Source organism: Pseudopipra pipra, chromosome 9 (genome assembly GCF_036250125.1).
Source record: "Pseudopipra pipra isolate bDixPip1 chromosome 9, bDixPip1.hap1, whole genome shotgun sequence".
NCBI classification, from domain to species: Eukaryota; Metazoa; Chordata; class Aves; order Passeriformes; family Pipridae; genus Pseudopipra; species Pseudopipra pipra.
In genome coordinates this window covers 20,245,224-20,270,968 of record NC_087557.1, presented here as the reverse complement: position 1 = coordinate 20,270,968, position 25,745 = coordinate 20,245,224, and the positions used below count along the sequence as shown (strand labels likewise).

Genomic DNA, 25,745 nt, shown 5'->3' with positions numbered 1-25,745 from the left:
AGGGACAAGATGGTGCACAGCAAAAGCCTTTTGCTACTTGTGTGTGTTTTGGGCGACTTTGCAGATCCCTGGACAGTGGAGTTGCCCTTGGAGAGCCATGATGGCCATGATCCTTCGTTTACTGCAAACAGTGCCTTTTTGGAATTTGGGGAATGAAATTGGAGTCCTTTTCTGTTCCCATCTCAAGGCAGTCCCAAGGAACTGGTTCTTCCTTGCAAGACCAGGTTGGTCTGCCTTTGGTGCTCTGTTCTGTGGAGCATTTTATCCTCTTCCTGACCCTCTCCGGTGTCACTCACTCATTTTCCTTCCCACTTCAAATTAAATGTCTTCCCTCTCCATTTCGCCCCTAGCCCAGGCAGCGTGCACTCTGTGTCTCTGTACAGTGCACAACCCCAGCACTGCCTGAACAAGCAAATCCCTTTTTTCCTTAAACACAAGGCTGGGTTCTCCCTCTGACCTGACAGGGTTTGGCTTTGAATTTTCATGTGAAATGAAAGGTGCAAGGTTAGCTGGTTCCAGACAAGGTCACTTCCGTGCGCAGCAGCAACAGTGGGAATGAGTAACCTCCTGCCCATCCACAACACTTGGTCATATTTATCTCTAGTTTTATTGGGGAATTCTTCACCTCCACTCAGAAAAATCGAGCTGCCATCCTGAGGGGTAACTAAATGGCAGTTACAAAACAAATGGACCAATAGTCTATTTAGCCTAGGCAGTGTGAGCGGAATATATCCTTCAAAATAAAACACTATTGGATAGGCTATGGGAGTTCTCCAGATGGCCGAGTGGATAGCTTTCCAGGGTCAACATGAATATTTAAACAGCATTTTCTACAGTGCAAGCATTAAAGGCACAAAGTTGGAGTTGCTCATGGTATCCATGGAACCCAGATCGTGAGCAAGGATACCCCTTTACCGAAGGAAAAGGTAAAGCAGCCAGGTTTTGTGATCACTGAAGTATATTGGAAATACATTTATTTAAGTATGTGTTTTAATCATGCAAGTTTTCAGCAACTGGGTTTATTCATGCTGGCTTTGTACTGGCTGACAACAGCACCAGAGACTTGCCACATTTGGCATTGGTCCTGGGGACACATCAGTGGTAGCAAAGTGTTAAAATTGGCTTACAGATGGTTACAGTGGTTCCAAAGAATGGCAGTACCTTCTGGAGGGACTGGGGCACGCTGTGCTGCAGCTTTTGCAGGCTCCTTGCTTACACTGAGCTGACCCTGCTTAGCAGAGACATGCAGGACCCAGGGGCTTCATCAGTGGGGAGATTATGCAAAACAAGGCTTTTCCCAGGGTGTTTTGTACCATGTCAAGGTTTCTGCTCACTCCTTTCCTGGAAAGACACATGTGCAGGGGTAGTACTGAAACTGGGAGCTCATATTTATTACCTGAACTTTGTACCCAGGTCATTACACTCTTCTTTCCCTAACAAGCAGTGCTTTTCACTTAGAAACTCCATTTCTTTCCTGCCAGGATGTTATTCCTGCATCCCTGAGATCCTGACCCTGTGTCACCACTCTCAACAGCCCTTTCGCCAACAAGAATGTCCTTGCTGTCACCCAAAGAACCCCCTTCTGAAAATAATCCTGCTTCCATTAATTCCTCTCTTGAAAGAAGAATACAAAAAGAGATGAGTTAGTGCTATTATGAATTCAATAACCACACACACCTCCTAAAATTATACTGCCATAGTTTTCAGTCTCTGCGATGAAATCACCAGGGGTTCACAGAATACTCAACAAGTCCATGAAAGGCCACTAGAAAAGGAAACCTACTCACTATGGCCTTAAATTCCATGTGCATGGATCTCCACCTCCAATGGAGGTTAGCAAAATGAGAAAAGACTGAAATCCATTTTCCAGCTATATGCAAGGTCTGAATTCAAGCTGGTTTATTTCATAAATGAAAAGCATCATTCTAAAGGTCTCGAATGCAGGTCTGGGTTTGTTGGTGTTAATCTGCATTTTGCAATGGGACCATGCCCATGTCTCAGCCCTGCCAGCCAAAGGCTTTGAGATGTTCCCAGTCCAGGTCAAAGTTTTGGGTGTAAGCTACAGATCAGCAGGAGCCTGGTTGTTCTGTATCACCTTGCTGATGTTACTGTTCAAGCCAAATGATTTGAACAATGTGACTTCAAATTTCTTAAAATGTAGGTGACTAGAGTGAGATAAGGGGAATTGTGAGCCAGGTTTTCTCAGCACACATTAGCACTATTTACCAAAAGAAATTCGTTCATTATCTAACAGTGATCATTATAATCTACATGTTGTTTCTTTGATCTTTCAAATATTGCTTTGCTAAACAGACCTCTGGTGATTTCTTTTCTTTTTTTTTTCCCATCTGTTTTGCTGAGACTAAGCCCCACAACATGTGCATTTTTTCAGTAAACAGAGTGTTTTCTGTACTGTGAGGTTTATTCCAAATCTCAGTGTCCAGAGTTACTGCTAGATAACCAGGAAAGAAATCTTTCTTGCTTCCTTGCTTACTTTCCTACCTTCTCCTCATAACTATAGTAAAGACATGACAAATACAGTGAATTTAAAGGGATTTTTTAAGCCAACCTCAGAAAGCTAGTTCTAAAAAAGTCAAGCCTGCTGTACATACACAGCTGGGTGTATAGCTGCCTGTGTACCTGTCCTCTCAGACATTTGGCATTTGGTGATACCCCTCTGATACACCGCTGCCTCCTTGTTCCAGGACAATGGAGTGATGAGGCAGGGGATTGCATCAGTTTTATCCTGGGCACTGTGCCCATCCCCCCGCCTGTGTAGGGGGGGAGGGGGCACAGAGAACCCCACTCAGATACCACACAATGAGTAAAAGTCTTTCTTTTTCCTCCTGAGACCCTGCTCCTACTTATATCAACTCTGCTCCTTTGCCAATGAGAAAGGAAGCCAGCAGGATTTGCTTTCAAAGCTCCATCCTTTCCCTTATCCCGCACTGCCCAGCTGCAGTCCCAGGACATTTCCTTTGGCTGGGGGCAAGGCAAACAGTTTTCTCCTCAACCAACAGACATCCCTTTGCTTCCTGAGCCAGCCTTGGGTGCTACTCTGTGATTGGGACCATCTTTCCTGTTCCAGACACCAGTGAGCTACATCTGGGTTAGATTTAAATCTTCCTCTTGGCCAAAATCTTTCCTGACTCAGTTATTTGAAATAACTGTTTCCATTCCAGATTCCTGCCCATCTTCCCCTTCTGTCCATGACAGAAAGTGAAAACAGAAACAGCACTAAAACACATTCTCTAAAAGTTGTCAGAAGGAGAATTAACACATTTTAGTTAGTAAATATGATTACTTGTGGGAATTGCTCCTTTGAAACCAAACCAGCAGGAGGAAGGGACTGAATTCTCCTGACTGGTGCTCAGCTGATGTGTACCTAAGTCAGGTTGTCAGTGACACCCTTTGAAGTCTGTGCAAAAAACAGACCCATAAAATAAACTAAATTGCATTCCGGATGGGCACATTCCTTTTCACTGGCTGGAAGGGGTATTACTGTGACCATAATCCTCATGTAGGTGTCTTGCTTAAGTACCTACTGTTTAGTAGGATAACTGAACCCAAGCCAAAAGCCTTGCAGTGCATGGTGCCAGCCTGGACTTAAGGATGAAACAGGCTGGAGTTACCTACTGAAACCTGACTTCCAAACCAGTTGTACTGCAGGCTTTGTTTCCTCACACAGAGTGGTATCACCAGTCACAGATCAATACTGGCATTAAACAAGGTCGTGTTGAGTTTCTGAAGCAGTGGCATGTCTGGCCCAGCTTCCTTTCAGAGAGCAACACTGGAGCCAGAAGTGTGGTGGCAAGTCTTCTGTTCCAAGCAGGAAAAATGGGGAGGTGATGAAATGAGTATCCGCCCGAGGCTCTGGAAAACTGGAGACAGATGATGATGCATCGTATTAGGCAGGCGCTTGCTGATGAACAAGAGCATGTATTGGATCCAGCCGAGGGGACATTTGCTTCCCTAGAGATTGCAGAAGTAGCTGGTCGGAATCATCATAACACCAGAGTCCCTATAAAAATAACATGAAGAAAATGTTTTGGAGTGGCCACTTTTAACAAGCTGGAGGGAGCAGTTGCCTTCCTGCAAGTCTGGCACCTCCTGACCTACTTCTTAGTAGGAGCCGAAATCAAAGACCCTTTATGCTGCTGAAAGTCTGAAACTGGGAAGCCATTCTAGCAAGGAAGAAGTCCTGAGGCACTTCACCTTGTCCCTTATATGTTCTTTCTAGCCTTTGGCTACTCATGGAAAGAAATGCCTTTCTACTTAAACATAGTTTGACTAATTAATCTATTCCATCTGTTCCTTCCTCCCAAAATGTAACCATGACACTGAAGTTTCCGAAACAGATTTGGTTCTCGTATTGATTAACAGGTCACAGAAAAACAGGAGTGCAGGGAAAGGGATGAAGGGAAATGGTGGTATTTTAGCTTGTATTTCACCCCAACCAGGTTCTGATGCTTTCATGCAGACAGTGATTTGTACAGTGTGCTGGGTACGTGCAGGCAGTCGACAAACACCTATGAGATCGTTCATGCAACTAGATCAGGAAAGCCAATCAGTGCTGGCAGAAAGGACTCCAAAAGTGCAGTGTGTTAAAATTGGGGGCTTGTAAAGATTTAAGCACAATTAAATCGTTCTTTTGGGGTTTTTGGGTAACCTGTGATTTTCCTCTTGAAGCAACTACTCAGAATCTGCTTGTCACCCACAGAGACTAGTAAACAGGGGTATATTTGATCATTTTCTTAAAACATTAGAAAAGAGCCAAGTGGGTAAATTTTTAACAGTTCAAAGTGCACCTGAGCTGCTCTGACACTCACCAGCTCACGCTGCTGCAGAGCTGAGTGCAGCCCTGTGCCATGTGCAAATTTGCTTCTCACAAGTTAGCCCTGCTCATGGAGATCAAACGCCCTTTATCTGAACTGACAGCAGGTAACTGATCAAATATTACTGAGTTTGCCTTTAAATTTTAACCTGCAAGACTTACGCTGCATCGTGTCGGATTTTATGTTTCGTGACACAGTGTGCCAGAACCAGATAGTACAGCACAGCATAATGCAACGTGACAGCTAAATTCAAAGGAAAAGACACTTCTCCTGCAACAATTAACCACTGTGGATACTTGGAGTGCTTTGGAGTTACGGCAGCCACCAAGGCGTCCCCATAGCAGACCTGTCAACTGCAGGGATGCCCATCTTTTTTGAAGGCTCAAATCCAGGCTGCTGGTGCTGGTTTCCTGAACTTCAATGGGTTTGAGATGTTTGGGATATAACAACTTTGAATGGTTTGGGTTTTTTTCTTTTTTTAATATTCTGATGAGGTTCTCTTTTTTGGCAATAGTTCATCCATGTTACTGCTCCATTGAAAAAGCATAATATTATTATTTCCAAACTTGAAGGGAACATAGTAAAAAAATATATTCTCTAATGAGATAAGTGTGCTTGATCCAGACTGTATGTAATTTGGATAACCTTGACTACTAACACAATAAACAATGCCATGATTTTAAGTGGGGATGAGCTGGCATGTTACAATCTCTCTGCCAAATCTAATACAAGTGCCAAGCCTTCCAGGTGTTTCATTGTGTTATCACACAGAACTAACATAATTTTTTCTTTCAGTTCTGAAGAGGTGGTCCAAAATGTTTAAACTACAGTAGTTGCAACATGTCAAAGAGGGAATTTATTATCTCAGCCCCAATAGGTCTTAATAAGCCTTACACAACTGTTTAGGCATTTATTCTATTAACGGCTGTTCATTCCAGTGGCTTCACCTGAATATTCATGATCTTACTATTCCCAGTGCTTCAGTGTAGCAGCTGTTTGAAATCCACAGCAAATGTTCAAGAGAGTTCCACAAATATAAACACCCTCACAGCTGAATGTTTGGGGCCTGTGCATCGCAGAGGAGAGACATGAAACATTTATGTGGAGTGATTTTTGGAGGACGGCATTTACAAAGCTTAAATAGTCCTCGCACATTTGGGAGCACTTCAGTGTGATTGGGACATTACCATGGAGGACAAAGAGTCTGGAAGAGTCCACATCCCACAAAGATGTTACGCTCGCCTCTGTGCAATAATTCAGCGTAACGGATGATTCCTGCTAAATTCCAGATTTGGAATCAAACCTAGGCAACTGGAATCGATGGTGGGGTCTTCTGGGTTTTTTTTTCTTGCTTCACCAACATGGGATTGAAAGAGGATGGAGATGGCATGCACAGAAGGGAGGGACCACGAAAGTAAAAAGAAGCAAAGTGCTCAATTAAATTAGTTAAACTAAACACAGAAGGAAGCAGGTCATTATACAATAAATCCTAAAAATTTTGAAATCACCCTTGCTCATGTAGGAAATGAGTGTCTAACTCCAGTCTCTACTTATGTAAACCATTTGTCTCATATTAAGTAGAAAACAGGTTATGATGGAGTCTAACCAGACAAGACACTTTAATTAGCAGGCACATGGAGGACATAAAGAATTCAAGCTCTCTCAGAGGAGTGGGGATGGGAAGTGAGTGCTCTACCTGTGGTTCCATCTGTTCTGCCACTGTCTGTGTTGCTGGTGTCTAGAAATTGTCACGGGCTCAGGATTATTTAGGAAGAAATTCTTTAATGTGGGAATGCAGGGGCATTGACACAGGTTGCCCAGAGGAGCTGTGGCTGCCCCATCCTTGGAAGTGTCCAAGGCCAAGGTGGATTCTCATGGCGGGTGGGGAACTAGACAAGCATTAAGGTCCCTTCCAACCCAAATTCTATGATTTTTTGATAATTGGTCCTTGCTGAAATTAATTGGGACATTTAGCCCATTTGTCAAAGGACAGGTGCTCTCCTGCAGAAAAGTGGTTTGAGGGCATGAGAGGATGCTTTGGTCTGAGAATACGGAGCAGGGCAGTGGGATCAGCTGGCAGTGGGATCAGTTGGCAGTGGGATTAGAGTTTGGCACTGTTACTGTCTACATGAAGGACTCAGACAGGAAGGAGCAATAGCTGTACTGTCGAGGGCACAGTCCCCAGACCTGCCAGAAGAAGATTTCTGCCTTGTTTCATAGATTTCTGTATTTGTGAGATCTCTGATGCTGGGGCTGGTTTTCACCACAAAAATTGGCAAGTGAGACTGAAACAGAAGAGCAGGACTATCTCCTGACAGTGGCTTAAAAACTTTACCTCTTTGGTTCGTGATGTGGGTCTGCATTTCCTTTCCAGAGACTTTCCTACTTAAATTGAGATCTGATGCCCTTCCAATGGAAGAGGAAGAACAGGAAAATAGAAACTGGAAACACAACAGACAGAACTGCTTCCCATTGCCTGAACTGCTCAAATAGGAAATTTTAGAGCAACTCTGGCTGGAGTTTCCCTGGACCTGTTTTAATACATTGACAGATTTGACATGACAGCAACACTGAGTTACAGTTAATTAAATAGTTAAATTGTAGTTACAGTTAATTAAATAGTTAAACTATAGTCAAATTACAATAAATGTCAGTTTAGATATTGCAAATATACACACACACATACATATGTGTTGTATATGCAAACTGGTTAAGGTCTTCCATAAAGTATTGAAAACAGCCATATTTAGCTTTTGTAGAATTCAGAGAAAAGGAATGTCCTTTCAAAGCCTGTGCCACCACACTGGTCTCACAAAAAATAGAGTTCTAGTGTTTAAAAGAAACCTTACAACAGCCACGGGATTTTCAGTAATATACTGGGGGAGGCATTGTTCATATACAGACCTGATCTCTGTGAACAGTAACGGTTCCAGGCTAATAATGAAATAATCCATTTTTAGTAGATGAAAGAAGGGGGATCAGAAAAGTAACTCGATCTGTGGGTAATAATGGTGCCAAAAGCTTATAATGGAAAATATCTGAAGAATCCGAGACTCTCTTTGAGAGATATGAATGATTTCTTTTTTCTTGCGAAAAGTGTACAAAGAACTTGAGAAGAAGTGCCTGAGTGAATTTTATGAGAAAAAGCTCTGTTTGGGGGAGAAAGGGGCAGTGTCAGGTTGCAGCCCAAACACAGCCCAGCCTTACGTAACAGGAGGCACAGCTGAAAGATGCTCTGACGCCTGCACTTGATGCACTTGCACTTTGACTTTTTTTCTTTCTCCTTCTCCTCTCATTTCCTGCTCTCCCAAAACCAAAGTTTATAAATCATCAGGAAAAGTCCCTGCATCCAATTTTCCGTCTATTAACACGCTCCATGATTCATACTTTAATGATCTTTCAGCAGGAAGAAAATATGGGGTAAAATCACTAAAATTAATGGGACACTTGCTGTTTATTTCAACACGGTCAGGGTTTTGCCATTCCTGCCCAAATCTTTTGATTGGGCAGCCAAACTAAATTTCATACAGATACATCAAACTGGCGTGCAATGCTCAGCTTAGCTCACTAGTGCAAACAATCCTTACTCAGACAACCAGCCCTAATAACATCCCAGAGCCTCTCTGCTGAGGAAGGTTTGCAGGAGCCACCCTTGTGGAAGTTTTGAGACTGCAGCTCTCATCGTTGCTGTCCTGTGGCTTTTTTCCTTGACTTCTTCACATAAAACAGGTTCAGGATGAATCAAAGCAAAACCAAGACAGATTTAAATATTTTTATGTTTAGACCCTCCAAATACAGGCATGAAAAGGAGAGTGCAAACAGGGTTCACCCAGCTCTGGGTGTGCAGCTCTCCAAATGTGCCTCTGCACAGGGTGGGCTCATAGGACAGGATGTGTGGCTCCAGAAGAGCCCAGGGGACAGCAGTATTAAATTCTGAAACACAGTGAGGATTTATCCAGAACTAATGTTCTTGTACAATAGTATTCTTGGAAGTTTTTACAGGTCATCAGCCTACCTATCCTTGTTTTAGATTTGGGGAGGATGAGGCACCAAGGGAAATACTGCACATGGTTACACAGCAGTTCTGTGCTCAGTGTGCTCTCAGCAACGCTGTGCTGTATGTCTGGATGAGGCAGAAATGGCAATGAGAAGGAATAATTAGGAAGGTGAGTTTAGGGCAGGTATAATGGCCCTCTTGGCCATTTTCTCTATTAAAATCTCTTTATTTTCTGCAGTTTCATTCATTGCATTGTAGGCACTGGCATAACATCTACCTCCCACTCAGTCATCCCGGGCATGTGTGTACTGGGTACCAGCAAATAAATAATGAAATTGGGAGAATTTCTCTGGCACAATAATTTAAAGTGTATTGCAAAATTCAGCCTTTTTCTCTCTCTCTCATTCACACGGAAACCTCCCTACTCTGTGTGTGTGAGTGCGTGTGTAATGCAGATAAATCATTGGGTTTCAATGACTACCAGGCTGAGACTGAAATAAGAAATAGCTTGTTGATTACTAAGGCGATTAAAAGGATCATCTTATTGATTCCCACCCAGCCAGGCACAGACCTCAGTAATGAACATCGACTGGTTTAATAAGGGAAAAGGCAAGATTTACTGGACGCATGTGCTTTTCATTAGAGTGAGCTGAAAGGAAATAAAAAATGCTGACCTACCCAGTCATGGGCCACTGTGCCTCTTACTCTTACAAGTGCAGCTAGTACAGGAAAGTAATAGAAAGCAGTATGTGACTGCACAGGGGCAATACTAATAAAATTATTGAAACTAAAGTACCAGAAATTAAATTATTTTCTTCCATCTTTCCCTCTTTTTGTACTGATTTCCATTCCCCTTGCTTACAGCACAAGAATTTGGATGTCCATTACAAATGAAAGCTGACTATGTGTTTGAAAATCAGAGGCAAGTTCTCCTCCCTTGTAGATCTGTTGGGAGATATGAGATGCCTATAAGTAGCTCATCCATCTGGGTTCATAGTAGAAGCAAATGATTCTCTAAAAGATAAGCCTGAGGTTAAAAAGGCATCAGCGTGGATGTTTGTGTTATACAGGAATTCAGACATTGGTCCTATTTGTTCTTGTAACGATCGATTGCTCTGTGAATGTCTCCTTCAGAAAGGCTTTCATTTCTCAGTTTCTGGTAGAACTGCAGGTACTTGGTAAAGGGGATGGGAAATTTTTCTTCCTAACTATCAGCGGCAATAGTTGATTTTACAAGAATACAAATAACCATATTTTCACATGTGTTAATCATACCTCAGAAAATTTACGCCCCTGTCAGAGAACTCATACTTGAACCTAACTCCTACACTGATGTGTAACCTCCTCAAAATCCGAGGCAGGGAGGTCAGTAGAGTACAGGATCCAGGCTGTGCAGCAAAGATCTTGTTTCTGGAAGAGAGGAAACAGGTCCCTGAGGATTAGAGACGATGTGGGCTGCTGAGGGAGACTTTCAAATAAACATCCCTTCACATCACCCCCTGATTCACAGAACCCACAGTGCTGCTGAATCACAGGGATTTTTACAAATAATCAAATACCTTGCATATCACTTATATGAAACATGATGTTCTTACTTTAGCCCCAAGGAGAGTATTCCTTTCTAAAACAACACAATGTGTGTTTTCTTTGCCTGCTTACATGGTGAATGATGAGGAAATGACAAAATTTAGTATTAGGCACTTTTTTTCTGCATGAGGGGTGCAGGTTTCCTGAAGCATTTAAAACCAGAGGGGCCAAAGTCTGCTTAGATGTGCAAAGTCTGCAAATCCAAAGTACCTCCACTAACCCTAATGGTAATACACGAGATCTGCCACTGTGTCCCATTTTAAGGAAAGGAAGGACAGACCTTGTTAGTAAATGAATTTTCCTTTAACTAGAGGAATTGGTACAATATTCACAGCTACATCTGTTCCTTTGTGAGAGAGTCCCTGTCACTGTGTCCTTTTGACATCACAAGAACTTGGTTGATCTTCTTTCAGTTTAATTTCTTTTTAGTACCATTAATGACTGTGGGATGGTACTGAGACCACTTCATTAATGTAAAGTCCCTTCCCGCCCATGTGACCTACTGGAGCAGTTTTCTCTGATCAGTCTTCTTGTCTTGTGTACCTTGTGAGCTCAGTTCTTGCCTTCAGAGATCACAGGCAGAGTCCCAGGCTGGTTTAGGTTTTACTTGACTTGGCCCAGGAATCAGCAGCCCGTTAGGAGTGGGGTGCAAGGCATTTCTTTCTCTCTCAACTGAAAGCCTTGGGGTAACAGCTCAGCTGGACTTTGGAGAATTAGCCTCCTAAAGAACCAAGATGTTGATAGGCAATATCCTGCCTCCAGGCATATGCTCCCAGCTCCCAGGAACTGCTGAGCTCCAAATTCAGCAAGAACCAGTGACACTGACATGACATTCAGGTGAGAGAGGCCACCACTGAGGGCATGAAATATGCCTCATAAGTGATATCTCATTGGGAGCTGAGAGCCCTTGCCCTGCAGGGACATGTCTCTCAGGCCATCCTGGTGCCTGGCCTGGAGCCAGCTCTGCCATGTGCCACTCAAACCTGGGAGTATCCAGCCCCAGTGCAGTCCCCACAACCCACAGCTCTGAAGGCAGCACCTCCAAGCTCAATTTCCCTCTCAGTTCCACTGTGTCCCCACTGCTGCCCAAGACAGGTTTGGTTAAATGGCTGCAGCACAGGATGAACCAGTAGCATGAAAATTTGTTTCAAGAGCTGTGAAATGCTACCTGCACAGAAAGGTTTTGAGGTGCTAACACTAAACAACTCTGAGTGCTCTGAAGCCCTTTGTGAGCACCTTTGTCCCTGCTTATGAGTGTCCTATTTGAATCAAACTCAGAATGGTTGAGTCAGAAATAAAATGCAGCTGAAGGGCTCCAGAAGCACTGAGGTAGGATTTCAACCCAGAAGAAATGGCTGAGCTTCCAATCACACCAACCATCTGTCTGGTGCCACTGGCCAAAACCTATCAGAGCCCTGCCAGAAGGGGCGGGGGACTCTCACCTTGAGTCCTACCACATTTATCTCTTTCCCAGAAACCTAAGGTGGCATTTCCATCCCTGAATACAAACTAGTGATTTAAGACATGTTGCATATTATTCTGTAGACTAGAAGAGAAACCTACGTTGTCCAGGCAGACCTTTTCCTAGAGCTGATTTCCCTCCTCTGCATGTTTCCACCCAAGAGGTACTGGCAGTCAAAGCTTCCCCTTACAAAGCTGGCAGTGCCAGCTTCCAGCTGAGGTCAGAGTTAAGGTTTGTTCCTCTTGCCAGAGGAATCTGGGCATGTTTTAGATTTCTTGGATGCTGGAAATGCAAAGGAGTTTCTTGTGGAGGCTGTTTCTTGGTGTGATCGCTTGCTATAATGTGTGGGCACAAAGGGGTGTCCAAAGCTCTCCTTAGCCAAATATTTCCCTGCATTTTAAGATTTGCATGGGTGGGTTTTGTACTTAAGCAGCCTTTAATGTATTCAAAAAAAGGTTTGGTTGGTGGCTTACATAATCGTGTTGAATCTGACCCAGACGTGTTGTCACAGCACTGCTGTCAGAGAGAGAGTGAGCTGTCAGATTGAAATATTCACTAGTAATGTAGGTTATTGGGCCCCTTCATTCCACAGTGCACCCAGCAGAAAGGCAGGAGTGGCAGGAGCTGGAATTACCAGGTTCTGCAGCAGGGTTAAATCTTCTCAAATTTTCAGTTTACCTGATACTTTTCAGGTAAACATTCTGTTTCAGGAGCAGCTTCCAGCTGATTGGTTTTTTCACTCTTCTTCGTCTGAATCATGGTTAGAGGTTATAACTTCTCCTGTAAGTCTAAAATTCTAAGAATTTACTGGAAATATGCCCAAGTAGGAAGTGAAAGGATTCAAGGACTTAGGTTATCTGCAGTCAGCCTTAACATAGAGTACTACACCATCAGGCACCATCATTACATAGCTGATCTCTAATTAAAACCTTAAATATCAGAGACCATATAAAGGGCTGACCTTTTGCACTCAGAAAAGACTCATTGTACTTTGTTGCTAAAGATACATGAGGTATCTTTAAAGATGTAACCTTGCTTGTTCCAGGACACTTTTTAGAAAGGTTCTGCTGTGGTCATTGATAGGAGGAACAATAAAATACATTTTATACTAAGTAACAGCAGTTACATACATTTGAAAACATTTTACTGTATATTTCTTAGCTATTCAAGTTTGAATTTTTATTGTGTACCATCTCATTTTTAAAATCAATTTCGGTATCAGAGACTAAGAATGCTAGCATTGTGTTGGAGAGTATTATTTCTCAGTCAAAGAATGTAATGACTTTCCATGGATAAATCTTGCACTTGCCATGTGTAGACTTTATTCCATAACGTGGTGATCCTACAGTGTTGTGACTGCTTGACACAATATATCACATAATATATCTGCTATCGGGATTCTCATTACGGAGAGAGAGACAAGTGAGATTGGAAAGTGAGAGCAGAACCCTTCAGATCAAAGTAAGAGGGAAAGTGGTTGGAAGTAAAAAAAGACTATGTGGAAAAGCCATGTTATCAGGACCTTGAATTCTCCCCAGGTTCAAGTGACACAGGTAGAAAAACGGCTTAATTTCTGCCCTACCAAAAGACAAGAGTCTTTTGATCAGAGAAGAGGGAGGGTAGGAAAGGAAGTTAGTTTGTTGGGAAGACAAGGCATCTGTGGAAGATATCAATCTGAACCAAAAAAATGTGTTTGTATCCTTGGCTGAGCAATGTCTGCAGTCTCAGTTCCCCGGGGCTCACGCTGTGGTTCCACGCTCCCGACTGCTCCAACTGCATTTTATATTCCCTGCGCCAACACCAGGGCAGCTCGTGTCCTGTGCTGGGGCTGGGGGGCTCTCTCCCCTTACACACATCACAAACACTGGATGTTTTTAACAGTTTAGTTAAAAAACTCTTCATCTGAAGCTTCATCCAGAGGGATGGCTCCGACAGTTTCACCAGAGGCAGAGAAAGAGTCCCAAGCTTCTCACCACCAGTGTTGTACAGGCTCCAGGAGGTCCCTGATAGCCATCAGTTCTGCTTTGCGTTTGTACACACACATCTGTCTGAGCTTTGTTTCAGTTCGGTACTACTTCTATTTCTGATAGATGAGGAATCTAGCCCTGCCTGTAACAATGGGCTTGATTGCTTAATTGTGCTTTGTGTTGGGTTTGCTCGCACGCAACTGAGTTCGCAGAAATTCAACATTTGCTCCAATGTCTCCTTCTGCACAGAAGGAATAAAAGAAACTTTGCCTGAGCCATTCAACAATTTGTTCTCTCTTTGCTGTGTTTTCCTGGTAGTCTTCGGCCTGGGCACCACCAAAGCTCATTTTCCTGCCCCAGCTGTACAGTTTGACTTAGAGGATGGAGAAAGATGAGGCACCAGCTTCACTCCAGTTCTCTTCTCTGAAGTTGCCCCAGCTCACACCACTCAGTATCTCGCTCTCATGATATCTGCTTTGAATTATTCCAGGCACTATATGCAGATACTGGTCCTCACTTAGTAAATTCAAGTTCATTATTTAAATACTTCAGGGCAGAACTGTGTATAAATGGTTGAGGCAAGTTGTATCTGATAATTGACTGGGAACTAAACAGTCTCTGCTAGGACTTGTATTCCATGAGCAGTGGTGTGTTCTGTCACAGAAAAAAGAAATTTGCCAAAGCCCAATCTTAGTGCCATTTGCAGGGCAGGACGTGGAATAGGCCAGAGCCCAGTATGGATCAGATCTCTTGCCCTGGGCAGTGTCTGAACACAGCAGCTCTTCACTGAAGCTGGAGCAGGCTGGAGTAGCTGCCACCAGCTGCAGTGCTATTAATGTACAGGGACCACACCAGTGTGCACTCACTATCTTTGTGACATTACCAAAGAGAAAAAAAAAAATAAGAAGGAAAGAGAGGTTATAAATCCCCTAAACTGGGGAAAATAAATTTGTGTGAAAAGTCATGAGAAACCTGACAGGAAAGAGTTACTTTATACCGTTTAGTGGTGAGGAAAAACAGCCTTAGGTTTTCTATTGTCTGCAGGTTTTTCTCTGTGAGAACAGAAGGTTGGGCACAAGGTGAACTGTCAGGAGGAAAAATCGAGGGAATCATAGAGAAGATGGGCCTTGTACATAATTGATCTGACAGAGTGCTGCCCACTCCATCATTGTGGCTGAAATATGCTCGGCCTCCTGCGCAATAATGCATGCGAGTTTAGCAGCGCAAGACTTGGTCTATTAGGGAGTTTGTTTAATCAGGAATGCTCCCGTCCCTGCCAGTGCTCAGCGTCGCTTGCACAACACAAAATCTGCTCTCTGACTGGAAGAGAAAATTCTGCTGTGCTCGACAGTTTCAGCTGCAGACATAAAAGCAGAAAGTGACTTTGAGTAAAATCGGGAGCTATTGGAAGTAAGAGCAACATCTCTAATGCCTTCAACAGGGCCAGTACTATGCTTTGTACCCTGAAGAATTCCCCCTCTGTTCCTCCCCATTAGATTTCTCTTTTCCTTTTTGATCCTTTTAGCAGAAAGCATTATCCTCTCATTGAATTGTCTCACAACTGTCCCAGCAATACAGAAAATCAGAAGCTCTGTGGTCCTTTATAACCAGTTGTAAGTGGCTTTCATGTGAGGGGCAAAAGATCCCTGAGGATTGGGGATTTCAAACCTGGAGTGTTATTACAGCCACTAAATATCATGGCTTTGCTACTGCAAGATAAAGAGGCAAAGCTTAAAAGATGAAGATACACCACACTTTGTGAGTTCTGATAAAAGCTGACGAGAGCATTTTGAAGACTCTGGGTGGTCCAAGCCTGCAGACCTTTTCGGGAAGCTTTGAGCAACACCTCGACAAGTGGGCAAGTCCTGCAAAGTGCCAGCAGTTCTCTGTGAGCAGAGAGCTCCTGGACCCCAAGGAGCTCAGTGGAACTCAGCTCTGCACCACCTCCGTCTGCAGAGGAGACACAGATCCCACTGGCTGTTCTCAAAAATACAGAGCTCAAGAACTATGGAGGGAATATGGACATTTCCCTGCACTGTGACCTATGTCACCTCCTGCTAAGGGGACAGAGGGAGTGCTGGATGTTCTCACAGCCCATCCTGTAGTGGATAAATCAAGCCAGAAAGAAAGCCAGGAACATTGCAGCACGGTCACCACAAGCAATTTTCTAAAAACCGTGCTGACATCACCAGAAATTTTATTTAAATCCTTACTATTTCCAGCTAAAAAATCCATCATCATTATGAGAATTACTTGTATCAGACCCCAGAATAATCTTTTCAGAAAGGATCACTCCTGATGTTTAAACTGATTGTGATTTATTTTACCTCTTAGGTTTTCCCTCTGGCTGCTGCAGGCAAGAGCCACAGTCACTAACTCCAAACTCAGTGATTTTGCCTAAAAACATTTGACAAAAGAGGGGTTAAAGATTTCTATGCAGGGTGAAGCAATCAGGAATTAGTGCTCCAGAGTGTAGAACATTCCCTTTTACAGTAGGTGGTGTTCTTGTTACACTTTCATACATGCCAGGCTAATTAACTGTCTTAAAGACCACATCATTAAATTATTTCCCCTGCTTAAAACACTGCAATGTTTAATGTACCCCAGCAATTCAATTATGTTTAAAACAATAACCTAAGGATGAACTAGTATGGGCTGGCATTTAGAGGAAATTTCACGCTTTACCTCAAACGCAGGTAAAACACGAGCAAAAATTGAATTTTAATTCCAAAACAGCTGTTTGAGCAAAAAAAATAAATCTTCCACAAAAACTTGTAAATGAAGCTAGTTATTGTAGTCTGGATGACTGATTTTGCCTTTACTCTCTTTTGTAAAAGTTCTTTCAAAGCCTTTAAAGAGCTCTATTTTTCCCTTAATCCTTGTTAAGGTCTGCTTGTTCCATCTTAGGATATATTTCTATATTTTTTGTTGCTTTACCTTCATTCTTCGTTGTGATTTCTCTTGTTTTAAGAAAAAACCATGAGATTTAATTAAGTATAGCATCCTGGAGGGGGAGGGGGAGGTCCTGACGGTGTATTTCAGACACTCTGTTAGGAAATACCTACGCTGAGGTCTCTGTTACACACCTAATCAAACCGTCTCATGTTAATTCATGAGAAGATAAGTGGGCTGCGTTCTGGCTCCGCCACCTTCCACACTAGCATCACTTCCAGGCACCAGCAATGCATCTCAGTGTGGCAGAATGAGTGCAGGGAGAGCACAGAGTCCCGCAGGAAGGACACTGCTTTGGTTGTGCCTCAGTCCCTGTGCAGGAGTGCAGGGAATGTCCTCTGAGCCGCAGACAGGGAGCTGTGCTGTCAAGGGTAGGAGCAGCTCCCACATCAGAGGCTTATGTCATTCTGGACCTCTTTTAAAACAGGGCTAAAAATGACCAGAAGAGTATTTTGGAGCACACCTGAGTCCAAAAAACATACATCAGTCTCTCCTCTACCATCTTTGCATGGTGTTTAAGAAATACCGATCCCTGACGTCAAGCTTAAAAACACTTAAAAGCCTTGTTGACAGTTGGTGTAGAAGGCTGTGTTCTACAACAGGTATTTTAACTACTCAAATGAGTCTTTAAAATCTTTCTAGGCACCCTTAGGTCAAGATACAGATCTTGTAGTATAAGATAGGATAAGTCCCAGTTAAAATGCAAATCATCAACCCAGTAATTTGAATTGAGTTCATCTTCATCTCCTTTCCTTTCAACAGGAATGCCAGTCATCTGAATAGCTTTGGTACCACTCCATATGAGGGAGATGCTGCTTCCTTCCCAAAACTTATCCCATTTTCTAAAGCCTTGTGCCAAGCCATGTGAGCATAAACACGATCTCATAGACAAAACCTGCCGAAACCTAACTCAGGTAATAAACCACAACAATGACATGTGGGAGCCACACCTACATAGAGAAACCACAACTCAGAGTTGTTCCTTACAGTGACTAGAAGTGTAGCTCTCATTTGAAAAAAAATGCTTGTATCCAGCACATGACAGTTTTCCTTTTGAATGAGAAAAGTCAGGTCAGGTGACTTGCTGCTGTGTCATCTGCCATGTGACAGAAAATGTACTTGGCACCTGGCTCTGCAATCCTGCTTCCCTGTGCGACCCCATTATACATGGGGAGATATGTCATTGTTGTGTAAGGGAGTGTGGCACTGCTGTGGTCTTGTGGTGAAGACCTCAGGTGATGTAAGGTGGAAAAATGGGATCTGCAAACAAGTTGGGGCCACCAAAAAATTCATCCTCTTCTCAAACTTGATGATCTTTCCTGGTGGGCTGAATCCAGCCTTTAGGGAATAAACCAACTATTCATAAGCTAGGGGAAATGAAAGGGAACTGCAAAGTCTACAGGAGCCTCTGAGTTTAGGAATTTAGTGTGGAAGCATCAAGTTGTTCCTAATGTAACTGACAGTGTATCACTGCAGCCTAGAACCTCACCAGGGAGAAAACCTTTTCAGATTTTAAAGGTCTAAAATTAGAATGTATTTAGAGGCAGAGTTTTGGTTGATTTCAATTATAAGGAATTCCCTCACCATGAGGGAAGAGCATATGCACAGGCAATTTCTACTGAGCAGTGGCTGCAAATCCCACAGGGACTTGCTCGTATGGCCAATATTGGCAGAGGGAGCTGCCGCTTCAGCAGCTTGGTGGGGGTGAATGTTCTCCTCATGCAGGTCTGTAAGGAGGCCCATGATCCAGCTGGATACTGATACTTGGATACTCTTTAAGTATTTTCAAGCACTTCCCCACACTTCCAGAGAAGTTGAGCAGAGAGAGTCCCATCCTACTTCTCCCAACCCTGGCTGCCTGCTCCAGTCCTGCTTTGCCATCCCTCCCCCTTCAGAGATTTTCAGTGAACTCAGCTAAGGAAATGGCCTGTCAGAAAAACAAGCATTTCTTCTTTAAACCAGGTCAGTTTTCACTGAGATCAGTTTTCTGATCTCTCACTGCATGGTCAGAGAAACACCTGTGCTGACACAGGGGGAGGGAGTGCAAATAACCATCTGGAGAGCACGGGGGGACAGGAAACCCATTTTGGTTGCAGAACAGGCTCCTGCCAGCTTAACTAGGCATGGACTGGTGGCGTTAATCAAGACCTTGAAACAAGCCTCAAGGCAAACATAGCATGGCATCCGAGGGATTAACCAAGGGATGAAATACATTGCTGACCATATGATGACCCAGAAGTCCTTAAAACATGCACATCTACACTGAGATGCCTCAGTGCTGGGCTAAGGATGTCATCAACTGTATCAGGAGCTGAAGGGAAAATTCCGATTATGTGATGGTTTGAAATAAGTAGGTCTTAGATGTGTTAATTCACAGTAACGAAGTCAGAACAGAAATATATATTTGGAACATCAATAGGTAGCTGTGTGATTTCTAAAACATGTAGAACATAATCCCTTTGGACCCTGCTTAAACTTGTGCAAAAAGTTTGGGATAAGATCCTCGTCCGGGTGAATTTAGCAGGGAAGTACAAATATATGTAACCATCCTGACTCCACTTAAAGCCCAGGCACATCCATGCTGTATATTCTGTTGTCTTATCTTGCATTGGCTTTCTTCTTTTGAATTTATCTTCACAATTTTAAATTGGCTTTGACACATTTATTTTCCATATATGTCCCTCTGATTTATTTAGCATTTTATTCCAATTTTTATGCCATCATATACTTAGACAAATCTTTTTTTTACCTTCAGTTTCTGCATCTGTTTTACAAATAAATTGCAAATGTCAAGATCATTTCCTTTCTCAAGCATTTCCTAAACCCTAACCAGCTCAACAAGTTGCATGAAACATAAAACATACAACAGGAACTTAAAACACAGGAATGCATATAACAATCTCTCTTTTTTCCTAATGCAGTTATGCTTATTTAAGGCATTGATTCCCTTGAAGCAGTCAATAAAATACTTCAGGTAGTAAAATATACCCTGACAGTAATATATTCCATTCAATACTTCTCCCTTTCCTTGTTGAAGACTCCAGTCATTAGAAAAGTAAAGATCATGATTGTTATATATGTTTAAATGGTATCTCAGGGTCTCAGTTAGGCCCTGGTCTGCTCTTGACCCAGGCATTATAGATTTAGACCATCCATAACGTGGATATTACTCAGAATGACTCAAACACTCGCTCTTTTAGGAAAGAATTTGCTGCACTGATTTCAGCCTCTCAGTTTTATAACTTAGCTGAACATCCAAAATGAGATTTTAGAGCTTTGAGAACCGGTCTCTTAGAAAGGCTGTTATGAAATCTCTTTAAATAAGAGCAAAGCCCACTGAATTCTGGAAAGTAATTTCTCCAGAAAGAAATTATAGCCTGCATGGGAAGGGAAGCTCAGTACATCAGGCTCTGCCTATCCCTGGATACCCATCTGCAATTAAAGGGCCTCACAGCAGCAACATTTTTGAGTAAAGATAAATCCTGCCACTGGCAAACACAACCACGATTCACCCAACTCAATGAATTTTGGTTTTTTTGCTTCTGCTCTTGTCCCCTTAAAATCTGCAAAGGAATCCCTGAGAAACACTGGTCTGAACCAAACTTATCCGTAGAGGCAGTGGAAAAATGTCCTTTGATTTTTGTGGGTGTCACCCCTGAATGTCCTTTTCTCTCAGGACGAGCATCACCACCAGGAGCTGAGGGCATGGCACTCCACAGGGCATAAAGCTGTGCTACGAAAGCCTGGTGTGACTAAGATCAGCTGGGCATTATTTGAGTTGCACATTTAAAGTTGCTACAAATACAGTGGACTGTTTAGTGCAGAAAATAGGTTTGCTGGGATTAGAAATGGCAGTAAATCCAACACATACATTGTTTGCTCCTGACTAAACAAGTGTCTCAGTTTCATGTCTGACTTGAACCTATAGCAGAATATGGCAGAAGGTTACAATAGTTTTGCAACACTTATTTTATTTTAGATGCATATGAGAAAGATGTAAGGAGGTGCTGAACACCCCCATTCCTAATTTGCAGTTATAATTATTTTGCAAGAAACATAGTTCTGCAAAGATGTCTTTGAGCTACGGAGCTGGAGACCAGAATTTTTCTTCTTTATATGCACTAAAGGTGTTAGTAGAGATGGAGCAGGGATCCCACACTCACCCAGTCGATCATCTCCACCTCATACCTGCCAGAAAGGCTCCAGTGTTGGAAGGGCCTCCTTTTCCACCTAGGAGCCTTTGGCTTCTCCATTGTCACTTCCACATAGGACCAGAATTACAGCTTTGAAACAAGCAGAGGCAAGAATCTCCTTAAAGTCCTGAGTCATATCTTGCTCTTCTCTAAACCACCATCACCTGGGAAAAATTCATCACAAATAACCTGTGTTTGCTTTCCTCTGGAATCAGCAAGGTACAAGGCCACATATCCCAGCAAAAGTGCACTTGCAATGAATTTCCAGCAGCAAATATACAAAGCTAAATTCAAATTAAGAATGGCAAACTTGTGTATGGAGCAAATAACACAATCAGAAAGCAAGCCCTAAAATTTTATTTTCTGCCTCCTCTGTTTCTGTGAGCCCCCAGTTCCTGCTGTGTGCTGTCACCTCCGTTCCAGAGGGAAGAGCATAGCCTCAGTCTTTCAAAGAGCAGGAAGGATTTCCTTTGCTCTCCCAGTGATGGCCCCTGGGTGAGTGTGCCGTGCAAGTTAAACAGCCCTGTCACTTAGCGAGCTCAGCAAAACCATGTTCTCCTAACAATCCTGTCTCAGCCAATTCACGCAGCATCATCCAGGGGGTTTGGCTGCTATTTGTCATTGCCTCCAGGAGGGGAGGGAATGGAGACAACTGCTATTGGAGATCTGAGTACAACTTGACATTGTGCTACTCCAGTTTGAAACAAGTGTTGCTCTGCTGACTTCTTTGGAAGAAGAAGATTCTTCTTCAGAGGGTTAAAATATCTCAATAACCTTATGTTAGTGAAAAATTGACAGTTCCATTGTATATTAAAAGATTTTCTATTGCAGGGACCAGACAGAGATGCTGTTTAGGCAAGGCAGTAAGTGAGAGAAGTCCTTGTGGTGCAGGAGGGCTGGGTGGTCTGGCAGCTAGGCAGGAGCATAAGGGGGAGAGACCAGCCTGTTCTGTGAACCCCATTATAGCAAATGCACTAGTCATTGTAAGGAATAAATAAGCAGGTATGTGTATCCACATACATCTTTTGTTCCAAAACTTCAGGTACCAGAATTTCCACAATTTTGTTTCAAATCACAACTACTGCAAAAAACAGTCAGAATACTGTGTGTTAAATTAACCTGGTAATTCACTCATAACCTGCTCCTTTGTCACTGGGCATACTGAGCATATCCAAGGGAGCTGGAGCATTGCTAGAAAATGTTTGAGACAGAAATTCCTACGCCTCTTGTAGTCTTTGTAACTCCTTTGCGGGCCAATTTACTGCACTCTGTGTCACAGAAACGTGACGCTGTGCTTTAGCAGTGCCAGCAGATTGCGTTACCCTGCCTGACTGTACCCAAGTCACACATTTCTCTCTGCCTGCAGTCCCAGAGGTCACAGCTAAGGTCAGGAGAGAACAAAAACGATGCTTTGTGATCCAGAATTTAGACAGTTATCAACTCATAAATCTTAGTCAGACTGTAACGACAAAGCATGGGACAGTTCAGTCCACACACACACACACACACAGATGTCTTCAGGGAAAAAAAAGGCAAAACTATGCATCAGACAAAAATTACTGAATTTAGCGTGTGGCAAACCAGACATGCCTTCCTCAGCTATTTTTATTTTTCTATTTTTCTCTCCTCTTTTTCTGCATTTCTAGGTGGGAATAGAAGACCGTGTCACCACTTCGAAGTATTTATAGCAGTTAGCTAAGGAGTAATGATCATAAGCAGAATCACTTAAAGAGCATCATTGAAATGTTTTTCATACTGAAAATAAATGACTCACTCCTTTGTATTTGGCAGCTTGAAATGGGACCTCTTTCCTTAATGACATTCCTCCTTTGCGGCGTGCTTCTAGTCATTTGCTGTTGTTCATTTGTTTGTAATACCAGTAATCCTTGGCACTTACAGTCTGTACTGCCTTTTAATTCAAAGACTTTATGAACACTGATTATTTAAACTGAACAGTCTCCTTAGGAGGTTAGTGGTTATACCAGTATTTCAGATCAGAAAACTGAGAGGGGTTAAGTCTCCTGCATAAAAACACCCAACCCTGCTGCAAGTCACAAGTGAATTCCAAAATTCACAAGGGTTTTGTTCCCCTTCCTCTGTCACCAGGATCGAGGGTAGCATAGCATGTGCCATGCAAGATTTTTACCACTTGAGACCAACCTGGTTAGCAAAGAAATATTGGGAATTTTGTCCCTGGTTTGGCTTTGCACACTTATCCTCAAATAGGAGGCGAGAAGACTTTGGGATGACCTAATTGTGGCCTTCCAGTACCTGAAGGGAGCTGACAAGAAAGATGGAGACTTTTTACAAGAGTGACAGGACAAGGGGGGATGGCTTCAAACTGACAGAGAGTAGTTTTAGATTAGATATCAGGAAGAAATTCTTCCCTGTGAGCGTGGTGAGGCCGTGGCACAGGTTGCCCAGGGAAGTTGCATCTGCTCCACCCCTTGAAATGTTCAAGGCCAGGTTGGACGGGGCTTGGAGCAACCTGATCTAGAGGAAGGTGTCTCTGCCCATGGTAGGGAATTGGAACTGGATGATGTTTGAGGTCCCTTCCAACACAAACCACTCTATGAGTCTGTGAACTAATCTGGCTGCAGGTCCTTGTGTGCATCTTCAGCTTGTGTGAGTGTAACACTTAAGTATTTGAAATGGTAGCTGCTCTTTAGAACAATGGAAGGATTCTGTAACATCTGGATCCATGACTGCTTCCCTCAAGCTCTGCTTCGAAAATAGATACTGCAGCCACTGGAAACACCCTGGCCTTGCCTGCATTCATACAACTTCCTTGCTGAGCAATTTGATCTCTTATTCTCCTTTTCGTAAGTCCTTTTTTGCTGGTGAAAGGTATTAGCAAGGTAAAGACAGTGCTGAGTCAATCCCACTGCACTGGAAAAGTCCTCAGGAAATCTCCTGTTCAACTTGCCAAGTAGCTTCTGTCTCTGCAAGTTTTCTCTCGCCTCCTTCTGCAGAGAGCCTTTCACACTTGTTCTCAAAGATGTACCAGTTTGGGGTAATTCATTCAATGACTGTCAGATCTTTCCAACTGCTTTATAGCCTATCCTCCCCAAGCATTCTTTCAGTAATCCCTATACCAAAGCTGAACCAAATGTGTGTTTATGTAAAACAGCCCATGCTATATGCAGCCTGTGCTTTTTGCATGACCTTTAGTGTAAAATGCAATATGTCTGGTCTCAGTTATGTTATTCTGTCAACATGTTCCAGTTTGGGCTAAGCTGGAAGCAGCACTCTGTACATCTGGCTCAGGAAGAGAGGACATCTGTGCAACTAGTCTAATAAACCAGAGCAATTCAATGAAATATTGTTCTAGTGTTAGGGAATGAAAAGAATTTTTGCATTGCAAAACACAACAAATGCTGACTTCTACCAATAAAGTGACCTCCAGAAATCTGGGAGATAAATCAGCATGAGAAAAAGGCAAAGAGATGTTAAATGATGCTCTTATTTCAAGTATAAACATCTTGCAAACATAAATTGTCTCATTCGACTTAAAGTTATTTAGTTTACATGGAGTTAGGTAATGTCCTCCTTTTAAAATACAACTTTGGAAATTTATGGATGAAAAGTGCTAATTTTGTATTTTTAAATGCATTTGATAATTTCAGTGTATGAATCTCTTTAGGACATAATGCTGTCTATAAATCCTTCCCCTATCCTACCACGGATTGTGTAAAGAACACAATTGCTAATGCAGTCTAAATTAGACAAAGGCATTTGGTGAGGTCAGAATACTATTGCTTGGAAGTTCCCATTTTATTTTCTTTGGCTCTTATGAAAAGAATAGCACCTTACACTTACTCTAATAACAGCATGTAACTCTGAAGTAATTCATTCTGCAATTGCTTTTAGCTGCTTTACAGTCTTTATGAGCCATATTTATCCTTCTTTCCCAAGTCTCTCAAATAATGAAAAAGTGAAGTAAGCTCTTGCCTCCCTTTTTTAAATAACAGCTCCACTTGTAAAAGCTACTGAGGGTCACTGACAATGGAGAAAAATCTTATTTTTCTCTTACATACTGAATTTCATACTTTGCATGAGTTAGGGCAGAAAGAGTACAACAGTGTCAGATTTCTCGTTCTGTACTTCACATTCAACACCATTGATCTGTCTCCTGGAGTTTCTCTTCAAATCTTACCATCCATTCTGCTCACGCACACCTTGTTGTTGTCCACCTATCCAAAAGGGTATCCCAAAAGTATAACACTGTTCATTTGGTTCAGAATTTGATCCAAAGGCCCATCAGGCTGTTTTCCAGCTCTCCTGCAGTTTGCTGTCAGCAAACTTTCCTGCTCCACAGCCACCTGGCTTGGTCCCCACCTCATCTATCACCATAGAAGCTCATACAGAACTGAGTTCATCCTGTTCATTACCTTTGCAACTGTCTCATTCCCACTGATAACCTTTTCCCAAGGTGGGTGAAGAATTAAGCCCAGTGTGATGAGCATGATCTCCAGAGAGCAGGGGATGCAAAACATCTGCATTTAATAAACAGCCTCTGCAGTGGCTGCTTACAGTGCACATGAACAGACAATATCTCCAGAGAACCCAAGAAAAACCAATACAGTCAGTGACAAGAAAACTGCAAACCCAGTAATATTTGCAGAAACTCTTTTCTTAAAAGAAACTAAAATGCTCTTAGAAGTTTCCTTCAGGCAATTTGATTCTAATCCAAGGGCTCTGAAGAAAACAAACCTGTCCATATATCTTGGTGCATTCTTAACTGTCCCAGGA

General features: G+C 42.7%; 1 protein-coding gene and 1 long non-coding RNA gene across 13 annotated transcripts in view; one reads left to right on the top strand and one right to left on the bottom strand.

Moving 5' to 3' along the window:
- The window catches only part of NFIA (nuclear factor I A), a 411,656-nt gene that overhangs the window by 98,978 nt on the left and 286,933 nt on the right, over window positions 1-25,745 (top strand). The window lies entirely within an intron of this gene.
- Window positions 3,717-6,173, bottom strand: LOC135418561 (uncharacterized). Its single transcript, XR_010432523.1, has 2 exons — window positions 6,023-6,173; window positions 3,717-4,021 (listed from the first exon to the last, which is right to left on the bottom strand). It is a non-coding gene; the product is annotated as an uncharacterized LOC135418561 (long non-coding RNA).